General features: G+C 43.2%; 1 long non-coding RNA gene across 2 annotated transcripts in view; it reads right to left on the bottom strand.

Annotated features, from left to right (window-relative positions):
- Positions 1–2,400: 2,400 nt before the first annotated feature.
- The window catches only part of LOC138753863 (uncharacterized), an 89,727-nt gene continuing 86,127 nt past the window's right edge, over positions 2,401–6,000 (bottom strand). For both annotated transcript variants that reach the window (XR_011351469.1, XR_011351464.1), the window contains one exon: positions 2,401–2,577. This is a non-coding gene — a long non-coding RNA (uncharacterized lncRNA). The remainder of the gene's footprint in view (positions 2,578–6,000) is intronic.

Raw genomic sequence — 6,000 nt, 5'->3', positions numbered from 1 at the left:
CAGGTGATATAGCCCGGGGGACGGAGCCTTCATCAAAGCAGAAGTCAAAAGGCTTCTGGCAGAGGTGATCATAAAACCCAGCACCAGCCCCTGGAGTGCACTGGTGGTGGTTGTTAAGAGCAGAGAGCAACACCACATGGTCATTCACTACAGCCAGACCATAAACTGTTTCACCCAGCTGGATGCCTACTCACTCCCTCGCATAGCTGACATGGTAAACGATATTACCCAGTTTCAGGTCTTCTCAACCATTGACCTCAAGTCGGCCTACCACCGAGGACAGCCCGTACACTGCCTTCGAGGCAGACGGCTGCCTCTACCACTTCCTCCAAGTCCATTTTGGGGTCACCAATGGAGTTTCTGCCTTCCTGAGGGAGGTGGACCGAATAGTAGATGACCATGGACTCAAGGCCACATTTCCTTACCTGGACAATGTGACCATCTAAAGAGTGGTGATAGGGGTACAAAGGGAGGTAAGGGCTTTGATAAAATAATTGTTACAACAGAGATAGTGATGAGCAAACTAATAGGGCTGGAAGTGGACAAATCCCCTGGTCCTGATAGGATCCCAGGGTACTGAGGGAAATGGTGAGAGTGATAGGCGATGCTTTGGTAGTCATTTATCAAAATTCTCTGGATTCTAGGCAGGTCCCATCAGATTGGAAGACAACAAATGTCATGCCACTTTTTAAAAAGGGATGTAGGTAGAAGACGGGCAGCTATCGGCCAATTAGCTTAACATCTGTAGTTGGGAAAATGCTTGAAGTTCTTAAGGATGAAATAGCAAGACATTTAGAATGAAGAGGATCCATTAAGCAGATGCAGCATGGATTCAGAAAGGGCAGGTCTTGTTTGACAAACTTGCTGGAGTTCTTTGAGGATATAATAGGTGCTGTAGTTGGAGAGGAACAGGATGATGTTGTATATTTGGATTTCCAGAAGGTTTTTGATAAGGTGCTGCACAAGAGACTTATCATTAAGATCCAGATGAATGGAGTCAGGGGAAGTATATTGGTATAGATTGAGGATTAGTTAAATGACAGAAGGCAGAGAATCGGGATAAATGATTGGCAGACAGTGGTAAGGGGGGGGGGGCCGCAGGGGTCGGTGCTGGCCCTGCAGCTGTTCACCATTAACATTGATGATATGGGAGAAGGGACAGAGTGTAGTGTGGCCACGTTTGCGGATGATACTAAATTGAGTGGAAAAGCAAATTGTACAGAGGATGTGGAGAGGCTGCAGAAGGATATAGTTAAGTTAGGTGAGTGGGCAAAGGTCTGGCAGATGAGGTACAATGTTAGTAAATGCAAGGTCATCCACTTTGGTAGGAAAAATGGAAGAGCAGATTATTATTTAAATGGTGAAAAACTGCAGCATGCTGTAGTGCAGAAGGACTTGGAAGTGCTTGTGCATTTATCGCAAAAAGTTGGGTTATAGGTTCAGCAGGTTATTAAGAAGGCAAATGGATGTTGGCCTTCATCGTTAGAGGAATTGAATTCAAGAGCAGGAGGTCATGCTGCAACTGTACAAGGTACTGGTGAGGCCGCATCTGAAATACAGCATCACTTTTATTTTTCTCAAAACTCAGTAAAGGGTCCCATTCCAAAAACATTGACTGACCATTTCTACCCATGATTGCAGTCTGGCCCATTGAGTTCCTCCAGCTTCTCATTGTCTGCAGAATTTCCTGTCTAATCCTCAAGTCATTGATAGTTCTTTTACAGATATGTTCTCTGCTATGGTACATTCTCCCAAGCTACATTCTCCCAAGCATGCTGCCAAATTTGATTTGCTTGTACTGTTTTCTTTTGCTCTTTATTACAATCTTCTGAAGTCATAAAGTCATACAGAGTGGAAACTGGCCCTTAAGTCCAACTTGCCAATCAAAATGTCCCAGACATGCTTGTCCTACCTGCCTATGTTTTTCCCAAATCCCCCTACTCCATTTATCTATTCAAATTTTTTTTTAAACATTGAAGTAGTGGTTGTAACAACCAGCTCCTCCAACACTCACCACCCTCTGTGTAAAGCAAAACAGAGGTCTCAGAAACATCTGAGGGCAAATCTCCCATTCAAGCACGTTTGCTGTCCTGGTACCCGGAATAATGACCGTGATAGCACATTAGTGCTGCTGCTTCAATGATCTGGGTTTGATTCTGACTGTGGTGAAACCACTGTTATATATATTTGCATGCCATAGGTAAATGTCATGACCTTTCCTGGTTGACCCTTGCTCTCACTAGCCGGCTCATGACTCCTTCCCCCTGTAAATCCCAAACCAAAATGGACACTATGTTAAAAAGAGAATTACATCTGGAGTTAGCAGAGTCTATGTTTTTGACTGATAGTGCATCAGTGTTTAAATACATTAATAACTAAGCCTCAATTTTGTACCTTTTGTGACGAACAGATTTAATGAAATCAGAAAGGTTTTGCATGCTAATCATTGGAGATGTGGTAAAATCCAGCTGATATGGCATCACAAGGATCAAAGGTTCAATCCTTTCTGAAAAGAGTTAACACATGGTGTCCGGTCCTCAATTTCTTTTGTGATCTCAAGAAGAGTGGCCTCAAATTCTGGAAGAGTTAAAAGAAATTTCAATGGAGGATCCAGAAATCCAAAACACTAGTGTAAGTATTATTCAAATATCTAATGAAAATGATTTGATCACTCAGTTAACTTCCTATCACACTTCATGGTTTTGTTTGAAAAAGGCAGTAGCATGGATTTTTAGGATAAAAGCTATGCTTTTAAATCATATCAAGATAGACAATCTGAAGACTCGAAAGGGCCGTCACCTAACAGTTGATGAGTTGATGAATGCTGAATTGGAAATAATTCATTTTTGTCAGAAAAGGATGTTTGATAAAGAGAAATCAAAATTGAAGAATCTGAATGTTACAAAAAACAAGTAATGTTTACAAGCTAAATCTTATTCTTATCAATGATGTATTGAAAGTAGGTGGAAGATTAGAAAAAGCAGTAATGCTTGAAGTGAAACATCCAATTATATTAGCTAAGGAATTTCATATTTCTGAATTGATTGTTCGACATATACATGAGAAAGCAAGTCAATTTCAAAAAGAAGATATTTATGCAAGACGCAGAAGACGCGCCTATAACCGTGTCTGCGGGGAGTGAAAACTGTGCTTCTACCAGCCCGACCGGTCATACCTGGTCAAGGCTATTCGCCCCTTTGAACATCTAAGCATGGACTTCCAAGGACCCCTACCCTCCATGAACCGCAATGTGTACTTCAAGATCATCGATGAGTACTCACGGTTCCCCTTTGCCATCCCCTGCCTGGACTTGACTGAAGCTACCGTCATAAAGGCTCTGAACAATTTGTTCACCATTTTCAGATACCCCTGCTATGTCCACAGCAATAGGGGTTCATCCCTCATCGGCAACGAGCTGGGTCAATATTTGCTGACCAAGGGCATCGCCCCTAAATGGACCACGAGCCATAATCCCAAAGGGAATGACCAGGTGGAGTGGGTGAATGGCACAGGCTGGAAGGCAGTTCTACTGGCCTTAAAGTCCAAGGGCCTCCCCAACCCCCACTGGCAAGAGCTTCTTGCAGAAGCGCTCTACACGATCTGGTCTCTCCTGTGTATGGCCACCAACGAGACACCCCATGAGTATCTGTTTACATTCATCAGGAAATTAGCTTCAGGAACCACCTCACCTACCTGGCTGACATCCCTGGGGCCGGTTCTACTCCATAGGTATGTGAAGACACACAAGACCGACCCTCTGGTCAACAGGGTACAGCTGATCCACACGAACCCACAGTATGCCTATGTGGCATTCCCGGATGGGCACGAGGATATGGTGTCTATCTGGAACCTGGCACACGCGGGAGCATAGGGCCCCCCCCCCACCCCCAGCCAGTGGACAGGTATTGTTAGGAGCCCAAAGGACCCCAAAATCCAGCAGCAATAGATATTCACCAAGACAAAAGGATACTTAAACAAAAGATGCTTTTAGTTATCTTTAAACATGAAAATAGAAACAAACTTTAACTTATCTATTATTAACTTACTTAACCTAACTTAACCCCCTTCTAATTCTTAGCGCACATGTGTGTAATGTGTATATAAGTTCAGAAAAGTTCTTTGGTTCACAATCCAATCTCACTTGTCATTCCTCCAAGTTCACTGGCTGCAGGCAATTCTTATACTGTGCACAGAATTTAACATGTATAAAATTCACCAGGCTTTGGTGCTTGAAAGATAAATGGTTACTGCTCAGGAAGGTTCTTGTCGGTTTTCAGAGAGAGAGATGTGTTGTTCCAGCACATCCACAACTTAGTTACTTCCCACAATCACCTCAGCGTCTTGCTGATGGGTTCTTCAGATGATAACCTCTTTATTTCAGGTCACCACAGAGTGCCTTTTTTATTTCTTTTATTCCAAGTGAAACATTAGACAGCCAGTCCTCTCCTCTTGCATGAACAACAAGACTGTAACTAGGCCATCTTCCACACTGGAGTTTCTGTTTCAGTTCCAGCAACTTCTGTTGCTTGACACTGCTGTCTCTCTATCTTTCTCTCACACACACTCTGAGGCAGAGACAGCCTGTTCGACTCTCTCTGCTTGCAAAATCACATGACCCTCTTACAATAACAAGTCTTCTGTCGACAATGGGGCACCAGCCTGCTCTTTCATCTATTGCTTTTGGGTAAACAAGAACCCAGCAGTGACCTCTCTGAGCACTCTTCAAAGCTCCTGCAAAAAATGTGAGAAGCCACTATGTCTCCTCTGTTGCTTTAAAAGACAATAGTCCATTTATTCCACAACATCAGTCCAATTAACACCTACTTATGATGTCTCCATAGGCCTTCTTCAAAGCTTCTGTAAAGTCCCTGTGGACATGAAGTCTCCAGTATTTCAAATAAGATCTGTTTTAAAGTGCTTGTATGTAACCTACTCTAACCTTCACCAATTTATCTCCCCAAAATATTTCTATATACTCTGTCACAGTACGCCCCTCCCCCAGCTCTCCAGGGCCCACCTTCCCAATGTTCACCACCCCAACCAGGCTGACAGTCAACACACACACCCCAAACCCCCTGAGCCAGGATGGATCAGCCAAAACCAGCAGAGATTACCATGGATCCCCGGACGGGGACTTGCTGGACACAACATCAAAGAAGACCACTGGACAGACTGAACTTATAAGGGGCAGTTAACCACATTACTAATATATACATTAGTGGTGAAACCACTAATGTATATATTTGCATGCCTGGTTGACCCTGCTCTCACTGGCAGGCTCGTAACTCCTCCCCCTTCCCATAAAGGCTGTCATGCCACACCCTGCCCCCAGTTTGAGTCCAAGTCAGTGTAAGCGACCAACACAGGGATGCTGTCCATCTCTTGTAAATAAAAGTCTTCAGTGTCGGCAATTTCAGTCTTTGTGTAATTGATCACGCAAGACTGACCTTTAGCATTGTTTGTGTGTGGCATAAGCCCATTTTCCTGTGATTATATTGGTTATCTTTGAGTTTTCCCCTTTTCTCCCAAACAATGACATTCTGGCTGTTAACTGGTGACTGTAATTACTCCTAGCATAAATGGTTGGTTGAAAATCAAAAGTATTAATCAGTTCAGGTATTAATCAGGTGTTAATAAGTAGTGACACAGATAGACAAGGTGATGAAGAAGGGTTTTGGCAGGCTTGTGTTCAATGGTCAGAGCATTCAGGACAGGAGGTGGGATGCCATATTAAAATAGTACAAATATTAAAATTGTCACTCCAAAATAAATCACCAGTGCATTACTAGGACTGGTTGGCTAGAATTATAAGGAGATACTTGGATTTTCTCCCTGGTTCAGGGGGAACTTTGAAGAGGTATTCAAAATCATCCATGGCATAGATAAGGTGAATAGTCACAGCCTTTCGCTCAGGGTAGATTTAAGGTGGGAGGAGAAAATTTAAAAGATCATTTTTGCACACTGGGTAGTGGGAACATGTAATGACCTGCCGGAGAAAGT

Source organism: Narcine bancroftii, chromosome 1, assembly GCF_036971445.1.
Source record: "Narcine bancroftii isolate sNarBan1 chromosome 1, sNarBan1.hap1, whole genome shotgun sequence".
Classification (NCBI taxonomy): domain Eukaryota; kingdom Metazoa; phylum Chordata; class Chondrichthyes; order Torpediniformes; family Narcinidae; genus Narcine; species Narcine bancroftii.
The sequence above is the reverse complement of the archived record's forward strand: the minus strand, read 5'-3'. Positions and strand labels throughout refer to the sequence as shown.